This window comes from Octodon degus, unplaced genomic scaffold, assembly GCF_000260255.1.
Source record: "Octodon degus isolate 3935 unplaced genomic scaffold, OctDeg1.0 scaffold00007, whole genome shotgun sequence".
In the NCBI taxonomy this organism is placed as follows: Eukaryota; Metazoa; Chordata; class Mammalia; order Rodentia; family Octodontidae; genus Octodon; species Octodon degus.
The window spans coordinates 28,197,673-28,209,810 of record NW_004524583.1 but is presented as its reverse complement, the minus strand read 5'-3'; positions in this window follow the sequence as shown (position 1 = coordinate 28,209,810).

Sequence of the window (12,138 nt, the reverse complement as noted above, 5' to 3'; positions counted from 1 at the left end):
AAGGAAGCCAAACGAAGTGGCCAATAGAGTAGGAGAATCCAATGGGGGAGTGGAATCCTGCTGTGGAGTGCTGCTGGTAAATGCATAAGGCAAAGATTAAGAATCAGTCATTGGATTTGACAATAAAAAAACTCTTTATAAATGTTATTAGACTTTTTAATGAAGTGTCAGAAAAAAAAAAAAAAACAAACCTTTGTTAGAATGAGCCATAGAGAAAATGGGAGAGGAGAAGATGAGAGGTGGCATCTAGACATTCTTCAGGGTGTGCTGGTGTGCTGCAAAGGAAACAAAAATGACAGGTGCCCAGTAGAGGAAACATTTTACTGCATTTTTTTTTTCTGTAAGTATATTAAAGCTTGTCTATAAAATGACCATTATAATTTGGATATTGAATGTTCTTTAAAGGTCCATGTGTTAAAGATTTGATGTCTGTCTGGGTCCTGTGGGAGGTGTGCCAGGCAGCTTTGTATCACTGGGACAAAATACCAAAGAATGGGATTAATTTGGCTATTTCAGGCCATGGTCAGCTAGCACTACTGCTTTTAGGCCTATAGTGAGGCAGAAATATCACGGTGGAAGAGCAGGGAAGAGGGAGGAAACAGTGCAATGGTGGCCAGGAAATGGGGAGGGAGCGGAGGAGGGGAGAGAGAGAGAGAGAGAGAGAGAGAGAGAGAGAGAGAGAGAGAGAGAGAGAGAGAGATTCAAAGACAGAAACAGAGACACCACAGAGAGAGAAGGCCAAAGAGGAAGGGGTCCGGACAAGAGTCACCGTTCAAGGGCATGCTCCTTTATGCACCTGGATTCCACCTCTTAACAGCTCATTCAGGAAGTGAACTCATTTGTGGCTCAATCCACTCGCTGGAGTTAGAGTCCCAGGGAGCCCAGAGCCCATCAGCTGACAGTAGACCTTCAGTGAGCCTGTCAAAGGACATTTTAGACCCAAACCATATTTAGGACCTTTGAGAGGCAAGGATTACGGGGAGGTCTCTGGTCACTGTGGGGCTGGGGCAGAAGGGAATGGTGAGCTCTCAGCCCCTTCTTGTTCCTCTCTTTCATCTCCGAGCCTGAGCTGAGCAGTTTCTCTACCTTGTGCCCCACCATGATTTGCAGACTTAGCCCCAAACCCACAGGGCCCAGCGATCCTGAACTGCACCCTCCAGGCTGTGAGCTGCAGTGAGCCTTTCTTCTTTACACGCTATCTCAGATATTGGCTGAGATCACAGAAATCTGACACAGTGGCACAAATGATTCAGCAGCCAGAGTTCATGGTGTAGGAGAGACAGGGGACGTTATCTGCAACTGTGTCCCCAAGTGAGAGTTGGGAAATAAATCCAGGTCACTGTGGAGAATGCATGTTGGGCAGGCGGACGGTGCCCAGACAGATAGGAGTGGAGGAAAGATGGGGAGCACAGTGGGTGGGGGGAGGGTCCAAGTCCTCTTCTGGCTGCTTCGCTTTTATCAGTGAAATAAGAAGCAAGAGAACAGCAGAGTAAAAGCAGGAGTGAATGGGGCCGGGGAGATAGCTCAGTAGAATAAGCGCTTGCCTGGCAAGCACAAGGGCCTGAGTTCATTCCCTGGTTCTGCCAAAAACCAAGCAAACAAGGAAAGCAGGAGTGGAGTTGGGAGAGGTGAAGGCATAGTATCACCCTCTAGGAGGGAGGGAGTAGTGATGCTACTCGGGAAAATGCAGGAATACTGAGCAGCCCTCGGGGCTCCCTTGGAGCTGGCAATCAGGAGTTTAGAGTGAGACTTATCACAAAGCATATTAATGTTTCATTCCTTCTCCAGTCACGTTCAGCCAAGGTGTTGTTTGGAGTAGAGGCTGGTTGGATTGTTTTCTGTTTTTATTTTCCTTGAGCATGGCAGGAGGAGAGGAGCGCAAGGTTTGAGGCTCTTGGCCAAGCCCAGGAGCACAGTGGCCCATAGACCAGGGAAGGGAGTGCAGCACCGAGATCAGGTGATGGAAACAGTGGAGTGGGCGTGCTGGTGGGGTTGCTGGGTATGAGAGTCGGAGGCAGCGACTCGGAGTGGGAGTGTTCGGGATGGGACGTGGGAGTCTGAGATGGTGGGGAGGATACGATTGCCGGAGGAAGGGAGTCTGGCAGGATGACGAGGGCCGGAGTGAAGAGGTACTTAAGCGGTCATGGACAACACAAATGAACGTGACAGCTCCTGGACTGTGAGCAGTGAATCAGGTATTCGCTGGTATCTTCAGGAAGGGACATAAAGCCCTATGCTCCAAATCGAGGCGTATTTAGGGGAAAAGAACAATCGTAGCCTGTAAAATTATAAATGTAAAATTCTGACTGTAGGTTCTGCCAACTCATATCTTACAGAATATAGAACGTAAAATAGTTCATGGTGGGGGTTGGAAACATTGAGGGTTAGGATTAATTAAATATGAGCTAGCAGTATGGCGAAATTGCTCAACTGTCTTCTGTGATTGTAAGTAGTATGGGATAGAAAGTTTTGGGTGCACATTCTGGGAGGGAATAGTTCCCTCAGATTCTGCTCTAAGCAGATCAGGTTTTGAGTCTAATAGCATAGGGCAAGTGCCGTGCTCAGGGAGGTAATGGTGAGCTGGAATGTGGGGAGACGAGTGAGGATTTTGGAGAGTGTAAATGAGAAATGGCTGGAAGAAGGGAGGAACTGTTAGCAAGAAGAAAAGAACTGAAGGCGTTGGGGCATCTAAAGCCAATATTATAAGGCCTTTCATGAGACAAAAGAGGAAGACCAGGCCCTGGTGACTTCCCAGTCAGAAGTGGGAGGACTGTCTTGCAGAGACCTATTTCTGGTTCGTGAAAGAGAAGATTCTGGCCGCCAGAACTGACCAGAGGAGAGGTGGGTGTCTTCCAGTTTCTGCTTTTCAGGCAAGAGTGAGATTGCCATTGTGATGGGAGAAGGGAGGAAGCAAGGTATTAGTTGCGCACACTATTTGTTCCTTTGTAAGAGAGAACAGCAACCCAGACTGTACATTGTCCTTATTGCTTGACCTTGTATCGCATAATTTTCAAAAATTAAACACTATTATACCAGTGAAAGCAGAAACAGTGTACTGTAAAAACATAACTTCTAAATCAATAGTTAGAATGCCTTCCACACAAAGTCAGAGTGCTCTTTAAATTCTTTTTGAATTATCTGTTGTAAGGAAAACTCTATTATGTATCATTTGCATCTTAAGTATCACAATTTTGTCCATTTTTGAATTATTATTATTATTTCTTTTTTTTTTGGCGGAACCGGGGATTGAACTCAGGCCCTTGTGCTTGCCAGGGAAGTGCTTATTCTATTGAGCCATCTCCCCAGCCCCCATTTTTGAATTATTAACATAAATATAAGACGTGATATCTGGAAGTGTCTCTCTTATTTATTCTTTTCCTTGCACTGCCATCCTCATCTTTCACACTGGATCTTGTTCCGTAAACATTCAGCGTAGAGTATTCTAAAATGCCTTGAGAATTCATTAAGTAACTGAAGTACTAAAATCGTGTCTGATTTGCTTTTAGACCTGCAGCTCCCTGTCTTTATATTCAAGGCAGGTTATTCCCTGTAAGACCATGTTTTCTGGTTACCTTACGAATTACATTTTCTGCTGGAACAGTTTTGCTTTCTAATGTCCATGTCCGATGCTCACTTGATTTTCTAATCCATATACTATCTGAGATTATTGATAAGCCAATTATAGACCAAAATCTTGTTTCCTGTTATGAACATAGAGAATTTGTTGCATATCTTATATCCTTTACAATCCCTAGAAATTTGTTTTACGTACTCATTTAAAAAAAAACTCGGACTGGCCAAATAGCTCAGCAGATTATAGCGCCTGCAAGCAGGCGCAGGGGCTGGGGGTTCAATCCCCGGGCCTGCTGTTCTGGCTACACCCCTGAAGTGTGCTGAGACTGCAATTGAGCCTGGGCGTGGTGCGTGTGCCTGTAATCCCAGCTCTTGGGAGGCTGTAAACAGGCAGGTCACTACCAGTTGGTATCGACTTAGAAAATTAGAAGAGAAGCTATGAATAAATTGCTTTTTGAAAGAGATTATATAGAATGGGAAGAGCAGAGGGCCAAGGGTTTAGCAGGAGCTCCAGTCTCCCCGTAGCTGAATACCTTCAGGCAAGTTACTGGACTTCATAACCCTCAAGTTGTGTGTGGGTACGTGCGGTACCAGGTTTAGAAAGCCTGGCCATCAAGTGGCGACTACCTTACTGGTGCGGTACTGCAGGTGTCAGGATGCCCTGGTTTGCACTGAGCCTTAGTGGAGAAATCAGATGTATGTAGTCCTGACTTGGGCACATAATTATCTTGTCAACCTGGGCAAGCCATATGACTGCTTCCTGTCTCAATTTCTTCATGTAGAACAGGAGTCCAGGGCTGCTGTTCTGGTATCTGACAGCGCTGCTGTAAGGACAAAAGGAGGTGACGCGAGGCGGTGCACGCAGATGGCAGGTGTCTGTAAGGCGCTGCTGATGGGCAGCTTGGTCAGTCATGTCAGATGCAGAAGAGATTCCAGGAAACCAAGCTGAACGAGAGTCGTGCTACCTCTCAATGTTTAATAAAACACTTGCTGGAGCTGGAGCTCGGTCAGGAGGTGGGGAACTGCAGGAAAGCAAGGGTGAATGGAAATGTGGACAGGCCCGTTTTACACTCCAGGGCAGGAGGTCTGGCCAGGAGGAGGGCGGTGAGGTTAGAGCCCCCTTTCTTGGGTCCTGAGGAGAGCTTGTGATGGGAACCAGGCTCAAGTGTGCCAAGGCTGGCTGGGTGAGGGGTGGCGGGTGGGGTCTCCTCTAGCGCTGTGCTCAGCCGCAGGGAGTCAGTGTGGAAGCTGTCCGGGCCTATGTGCAAGGTGCTCTGAAGAGGTTGCCTCTCAGCAAGGGCCCTGAGCAGTGGTCGGCAGCCTGTGGCCCTCAGGGTTGGTCTAATGGGGCAGGGCCTAAGGGCTGTAGGAGTCTGCAGGGCAGACGGTGAGCTCAGTAGGGTCAAGTCTTACAGAACTAAGTGAATGATCTGAAAGGATGGAGTAGACGTGTTTCCCCTACTCCCTCCTGCTGCAAACAGCTGAAAACTTTAAATGCTAAATATAATATAAATATAAAACTTCTCTGAAATGGGAAGAGAAGGTGGACTTTGAGGGGACCTTGGGACCTGAGGAAGGACACAGCAATCAGTTCTCTAGGTTTTCCTTCTCTTCTTCTGTGTGAGATTCCGTGCTGGAGCAGCTGGCAACCAGGAGACACCAGTGGATACATACAGAAGCACTTCAGAAGGCTTGTCCGCTCTTGCAAAGGGGCCAGGAGAGGAACAGCCCAGCAAGACCCAGAACTCACAGAGAGGGACCGCTCTGTCCAGCCAAGCGCCACGGAAATCCGAGGCCCCGCTCTTTCTGCGGAAGCTGAGGCCTTTGCCCTCGTGTGCTGTCGGGGCCCAGCAGCAGCGAGGCGAGCTTGGTACCTGCATGAGGAGTGCCGGGGGCCACCCGGAACACTCAGGGTTTGCCCCACTGCTCGGCAGCAATGAGGCCGAGGGTGGCCCCACTTCATGTCGACCCACCAGGAGCAGGCAGCAGCTTTCTTCACCTCTGTGAAATTTAAGATCTGTGTCTCATAACGTAGTATCCAAGAAGTCCAGGTTTCTGTTGAAAACCAACTGTTGTGCGGAGAACCCAGAAGATGAGAACTTAATGATGAAGAACAGTCACCTGCACAATCACACAGAGAATTACCTGACAGAGATTTTAAAGCACTGTCACCAGAGAGCCCCAGCAACTGATTACTACCCCAGAACAATAAGCTAGAAAGTCGGAACAAAGAAATAGACACTCACCAAAGAAGGAAAAGCTGTAATAGGGCCTCCAGGGGAACTTTTAGGGCAGAAGGACACACTAACCAAGAACTAAATGGAAACTACAACTCAGTGCATGAGCTGGAGAGGACAGAGTGTCCATGAGGTTACATAACAGAAACATCCGATCTGAGCGACATGGAAACAGCGTGCAGATAAGGGGGAGAGACGATGAAAACCTTTTGCTCACAGCACAGGAAGGTTTCGAACGTTTGTTCCCTTTCTCAAGTGCCAGTACAACTAGGAGCTCTGGGGAAAATAACCTAGCAGTTCTGTTGGCCTCGGAGAGGATTTCCACATTTACTGTACACTTTTTTTTTCTACTTTTCTGACATGGTTCTTATATGTACATTAAATGTGTGCACATAAGCTGTTATTCATGAGGAATTTATACAGCATTTATAATGTATTCTGGGTTTTCAACATTGACTCCTCTTTACCATTCACTGTAGACAGTGTGGTTATTTACCCCAGTAGGCTGACAGAGATGGGGTGGGGGAGGCAGATAGAGAGGGAGGGAAGGAGAGGACAGAAAGAAAGAGGGAGAGGGAGAGGGAGAGAGACAGGGACAGGGACAGAGAGGGAGGGAGAGACAGAGAGAGAGGCAGAGAGAGGGAGAGAGAGGCAGTGAGAGAGAGAGAGAGAGAGAGAGAGAGAGAGAGAGAGAGAGAGAGAGAGAGAGAGAGAGAGAGAGAGAGACAGAGAGACAGAGACAGAGAGACAGAGACAGAGACAGAGACAGAGAGAGACAGAGGCAGAGACACAGAGAAAGGTTGTGTGACAAGTTTAAGGGCACACAGTAAGCGGCACCACCAGGATTTGAACCTGGATCTACAATCAGGCCTCTGAGTGACTTCACTCTGTTAGTAATCTTGGGTGGTAAGGATGATATATTAAATAAGGGATTGATCTACAAGAAATGTCTGAAAGGGAGTGTAAATCTGGGTGGGGGTGGAAGATGGTGGCCAAAATTTGGGTTTGATAGAACTCGGGGATCCTTAACTTTGGCTAGAAGTAGTAGTAATAGAAATATGATAAAGATAGTAGTAGATTTTTTTTTTTTTTTTAATTTGGTATCAGGAATTACACTCAGGATCTTGCACTTGCCAGGCAGGAACTGTGCTCCTGAGCTATCTCCCAAGCCAATAGCAAAATTTTGCAATGAGATCTTCAAACTTCCTGTTAGGGTAGAGTAGGAAACCATGGATGGTGGAACAAATACAGTTCACACAAATAGAGGAAAAAATAAAACAAAACATAACTGCAGGTTTACTTTAAGTCAACACACTGAGCTGTTCCTGAGAGAAAGAGTCTGCCTCATTTGCAGACTTAGAATGTCCAGAACCAGAAGAAGAAAGCCATGGAGTATTAGACCATGTACAGGGCCAAGAGAGTCAGGGCGTCCTTGGCATCAGCTTTGGGATGGGAGTAAAAATACTGACTGGGCTGAGGATTTACAGCATGTGCCAAAAAAGATAAAACAGCAGTAGGGTAAGATAACAGTGCTCTAAAAGTCCACTAAAGGTTGTGAAATGCAATAGGGACAAGGCGGGGCATGTGTGTGTGTGTGTGTGTGTGTGTATGTGTGTGTGTGTGTGTGTGTGACTCTGGCGGGTGGAGCTGTGACCGATCAGAATTTACAGGGAAAGGATTAGAATCAGTATCATCAAAACAATAAAATGTGAAAATAACCTAGCTTCTCCCATGTCCGGGAGGTTCTTGTCACTGGAGTATGTATTTAGAGTTGGGCTCATCATTCCTGTGACAGTGGTGGCTATAATAGATGAGATATTTTAGTAATTTTTAAAAATCTCAGAATTACAGGGTTCTTCACTTGAAAGCTTTGGAAACTTTGCCTAGGAAAATCCATCTTAACATTTTGACACAATTCTGGTGTTTTAAAGATTTTTTTTTATGGATAGATGAATGAAATAACTTCCTAACTCTTAGAACTCAAATGATTCCAGTTAGTCTCCTAAGTCACTATTTATACAGGACCACCGGTTTCATGGTTCAGTAAAATATCTTTTTGTTTATACAACAGTATTTGTTAAACATTTGCTATACATGTAGACAAAGTATGAGCGAGAGTAGAAGACATTTCAACATGAAGTAAGGGGCTGGTGCAATGGCTAAGTGGTCTAAAGCGCCTACTTAGAACAAGCTTAGCAAAGCACAGGGACCGCGGTTCAATCCCCCAGCACCACATGCCAGCCAGCCCCGCCCCCTGGTGGGCTGAGCTGGCCACACACACACACACACACACACACACACACACACACACACACAAATAAATAAAATTTAAAAAAAACATGAAGTAAGGACAGGAAAACCATTTACCAAAATAACAGTGTAGTCAGATGGGGAAGCATGGTCTAAATTAGGGGCAAGGTCTGCATTCCACAAATGCTATTATTTTATTAATTTTAAGAATATACTTTCATTGAAATCTCGGAATTCTTCTCTTGCGCATACAGCTTCATAACAAGTCAACTGACTTTTCTTCTAATCAGATTGTGACCCCTAAGTAGCATTGTTGATACACGTTTTGGAGTTGCCACTACTTACCATACTGTTAATTTGTTTCACAAAGCTTTTATTACAGACAAGAGTAAACTGTAACTTAGTGTGTTTGAACTGCCATATGTGAACTTTGGCCACATTCAGCACAGTTCTTGAAACTCCAGAGGAAAGACAGTGGAGAGTGAAGACAGGAGTCAGTACACAAAAGCTGAGGTCAGGAGAAGCCCTCTTTCCTGATCGGAGAAAGGAACTGCCCAGTACTTGCTGTGTGTTTATTTATACAATCAACATATGAAAAGGTTCATGGTAGAATCTGGCACAGGGAGGATATTTAATGCCTTGGGAGCTTCTTAGGGAACAAGAGGCAAGTGTCTGTATTATCTCAAGTGAAAGTCAAGTCACTCTGTGCCTCAGCTCCCTGTGCTGTATAGTTCTTATAGGACTCTGCCAAACTCACGAGAAACAGTGGCCATATCCTAGATGCCTGAGGTTTCAACAGCTTCATTCACAACATCTCCCTTTTTCAGTTTTGTAGCTGAAGCTTCTGGTGACGATGTCTTAAGGTAAGGGTGAAGATTTGTCTTTGGAAGATTCTGCAGAGGATGAGCAAATTATTAATACAGCACAGCTATAAGGGTACTTAAAATCATGATGATTCCATGGTGTGGCACATTGAAAGAGTCAAGTCCACTTTGTAGATCAAGTAGAGACCTAGCTACTTGATCTGAAGTGGGAATACTGACTTGGTCATGTTGAAGAGCCATAGTTTTTGATGGAGTTTTTTCAAGTCCAAAGTTATATTACTGTGATATAATATACGCATAAAGTGTGCCTTCACTTTTTCCCATCCTTATTGAGTTTCATTGTATGGCAGAGCCGTCACATTTATGTGGCTAAATTCTGCATGGCCTTGTAGCCACTGATGATATTGAAGGGCTTTGACTTGATAACCTCTATCTAAAACAGTTGCTGCAAGGGTATTGGCTTGTACTGTTAGTTTTAAATTGATATCTTTTGGGGTCTAAAGCTATGATGTGTTTTTTTTGCCAGATGATTGACAAAATGTGTAGTTTGTATACTCTGGGCTAGGGCTACAGGTGAAGTCACAGTAGTGGCAAGGAGAGTAATTAAAGAAATAATTCCCAGAGTTAGAAGGCCTACTATTCTTTTTAGGTGAGTCAATTGCTGCTCAATGTCTTTGAGGACTTGTAGACCTTGATCAAAGTACCATGCTACAGAGATATTAATAGGAATCATAACCAATGGTGGACAGTACAACCTTAAACTATCTTTAATCCCTACTTAAGGTATTTTTAAAAATGTATTTAGTACAGGGTTTACAGGGCCTCACTACACAGATTGAACTCATGATGATCCTTCCTGTTTTTCAGCCTCCCAAGTGCTGGGATTACAGGTGTATGCCACTACGCCCAGTTTCCTTTGCCGTCTTAGCGTGCCCAGGGTAGGGCTGGCGTGGCAGGCCGGAGATCAAACCCCATTTCCTGAATCTGCCTAAGCAGGCACTTTAATCCACTGAGCTATCTGGCTGGCCCTTAAGGTATTTTTTTTTTTAAATGTATTTGGTACAGGGTCTCACTATGCAGCCTGTACTTAGTGATGCTCCTGTTTTCAGCCTCCCCAGCACTGGGATTACAGTCATGTGCCATCATGCCTAGACTCAGTGGCCTGCTCAGCGTGCCCACGGGTGGGGCCAATGTGGCCATGTGGTACTGGGGATTGGCCCCTGGCCCCTGTGCTTGCCTAAACAGACGTTTAGTCTGCGGAGCTATCTTGCCAGCACTTACTTAAGGTATTAATGCAGGAAGTAAGATTACAAATGTTGAACTAACATAGTAATAATTGTCCTCTTGTATGATATTGACACTTCCAACCTGAAGAACATCAAGATTGTATGCACAGGCTTGGGAACCAATATTTTTGAGGACCTACATGATTAGTATCTTTCAGGTTATCACTAGAGAGTAATGGAAGAGAAGCTAGTGGTCAATGCCATAGACACTTTTGGAGGTATTTTTGAGAATCCATAAGTTCTAGAAACTTTAAAGACAGATAATGCCCTAAAATATTATGCACAATGTGGGATGAATCCATAGTAGTCTCATTTGTGGTAGTCATGCTAAATTGATTACTACAGCATTCCTCCCAGGGCACCAGCTTTTCTTGTGGCACACACTGAGTGGTACTGTGGACAAAGTAAGCGGATGGGAATAATTGGTGGCTTTTGAGGACAGATTGAAATTCGTTAGGAGGAATTCATCATGGCTGACTCCCGATGAATTATGGGTAATTACATTTATGTTATAACTTGAGTAGACAAGCACAGAGAAGACGATCCAACACAGAGAGGAAGGCAGCCACTTGACCAGTATAATTAAGTGATAAATATTTTTGAAGAATATCCAAGAAATTGGGATTGATTTGTGAAAAAACAGATAAGGAAGCAGGAGTCTTTCAAAGTAATGGACTAAGGTGGATCAGGAAAAAATGTTAAATAGGCAGTACCATGTGAAGCTGCTACCTAAAAAGAGACCAGGGTGAACATAGCCAGGAAAGTAGGAGCAGGGTTGTTAGGATTCCTGCTCTTAGTTGCCATCTCCTGGGCAATCTGGGTCAATTAATTGGTCTAGATTGGGTATGGACCCATTCCTTCTTTTGGCTATGCTGTGGTCTCTGAGGCATCTGGAAAGGTGGGGCCATCTCCTTTTTGGGGTTTGGATTGATGATACTGCTGGAAAGCATGTTGTGGTGACCAGACAGACTATTCTGTGTTCTCTGGAAAGACATAGGCATACTCTTGGCCCTATGTAAATACTGGGCTAGGTCTCCTCCATTGTCCAGTATTAAGATCCTTCCAAAGGACTCTTCCAAGCTGGTGAGATAGCTCAGCAGTCTAAAGTCCCTGCTTAGGCAAGCTTAGGCAAGCACCGGAATCCCGGTTTGATCCCTGGCACCACATGCTGTGCCAGCACTGTCCCTAGGGCAGGATGCTCTGGCCACCAAAAACCGAAAAAACAAAAAAACCCCCAAAACAAAAAACAAACAAGCATACCCAATCTAGACCAATTAATTGACCCAGAATGCCCAGGAGATGGCAACAGAAAAACGCCTTTCCTAGCTTCTTTTCTTAACCTGATTGAATTACATTTCGGCTATAGTCTCATCCTGAGTAGGATTAAAAAGTTATTAGAATATGATGCCAACTGAAGTCTGTTATGGGTTGTGAATTTATAGAGAAGAATTCCCCTTTTTGTTTTGGTGATTGAAGTTTGAGCATATGGTGAGCACATTTAATAATTCCTTGACCTTGAGAGTTATAGGAAATTCCTCTGGTTAAGGAAATGCAGAAAGCATAAATGGGGCTATTGTCAGTCTCAAGTCTGGGGGCAGCCAAGGGTACCAAAAACATCCAAGCAATGAGCAATGACATGTCCAGCCACCTTGCTAGTATGGGCAAAAGCATGGTGAATCCTGAGGAAGTATTTACTGAAACATAGACCCAGTAGAGAGAATCAAACTCAGGAATATGAATGATGTCTGTATGCCAGAGATGGTTGGGGTGTAACTCTTGGTGGTTAACCTCCATAGTGAGTGAGAGAAGATGAATTATGCATAAAGAGCACTGTTTAACTGTTTGTTAAGCCAGTTTTTGGGTTAAAGTGAATAGTGTGCACAAAGCAGATGCATTTTATAAGGTGGCATGGGAAGCAGAGGCTGTTGAATGGCGTCTGAGAGAGTAGGATTCACATTAACCAGCAGC